The following is a 1,073-nucleotide window of genomic DNA, read 5'->3' as shown; positions in this document are numbered from 1 at the left end:
CTAATTAGTCCATGATTTGACAATGTGTTGCTACAGTAAACATTTGCTAATGATGGATTAATTAGGCTTAATTAGGCTTAATATATTCGTCTCGCCGTTTAGATTCGTCTTATGTAATGGGTTTTGTAAATAGTCTACGTTTAATACTCCTAATTAGTATCTAAACATTCGATGTGACACGTGCTAAAAATAAGTCAGTGGAAGAAAACACCCCCTAAATAGAGCTACCTCCCAGTTTTTTTTCACAGGTCCTCCCAGTTTTGTTTCACAGGTCAGTCAGACAGTCAGGGAAAACCCAACACATAAAACACAGATCACCACCTCACAACTAATATTTACAAGGAACAACAGACACAGGCTAGCAAACCAAATGAACCCACACGCGCATTTTTCAGCTTCCATTCCATTTGCAACTGAGACCCTTCGTTGACTCTATACACCAGTGCAGCAGCTGGAAGCTCATCTTTTCAGCATCCAGCGCAGGATGGAAAGCGCGCCCCTCTTCTCATGAGCTTTGAGCTTTTCTTGGGGTGCCTCCCCCTTGAGCTATTCTCAAGTCTGGTACCTACTTTTTTCGCAGATACTGCACACATCCACTGAAGGAGGATTAAGATATGTGCAGCGCTCACAGGGCCAGCCATCATCAGTGTGGTCCGATGATGGTTTAGCATGCTTCTTCTTGGATTTAGTTCCTCCTTTCTTGGAACTGGTTGCAGTGCTAGATGTAGCAGCTGCCTGGCCAGTCGCGTGGACATCCTCCAACCCAGCTTCCAAAGCTTGAACAAGGTTCTCAAAGTAATTCCGAGTAACACTGCAGTGAAATTTAGCATAGTCATCAAAACCGTAAACAGAGCTCAGCACAAGACAAAATAGGACAGGACAACGATGGGAGGATGACATCCTTCTATGAGCAGGGGCTTCAAAAGTGTTTCTATGCTATTGGAAAAACACAGGTGCAGGGCAAAAGATGATGAATGGTAAAACAAAACCTAGCAGAACCCAAACATCAAGCATGGAAAGGTCTAACTGAAATTATGGAGTAAACAGTACTGCAAGATAGAGATCAAAAGTAC

The 1,073-nt window shown here is 43.2% G+C and overlaps 1 pseudogene; it reads right to left on the bottom strand.

Annotated features, from left to right (window-relative positions):
• Window positions 1–198: 198 nt before the first annotated feature.
• LOC101772890 overlaps window positions 199–1,073 on the bottom strand; it is a 6,401-nt pseudogene continuing 5,526 nt past the window's right edge.

This window comes from Setaria italica, chromosome VI (genome assembly GCF_000263155.2).
Source record: "Setaria italica strain Yugu1 chromosome VI, Setaria_italica_v2.0, whole genome shotgun sequence".
Classification (NCBI taxonomy): Eukaryota; Viridiplantae; Streptophyta; class Magnoliopsida; order Poales; family Poaceae; genus Setaria; species Setaria italica.
The sequence above is the reverse complement of the archived record's forward strand: the minus strand, read 5'-3'. Positions and strand labels throughout refer to the sequence as shown.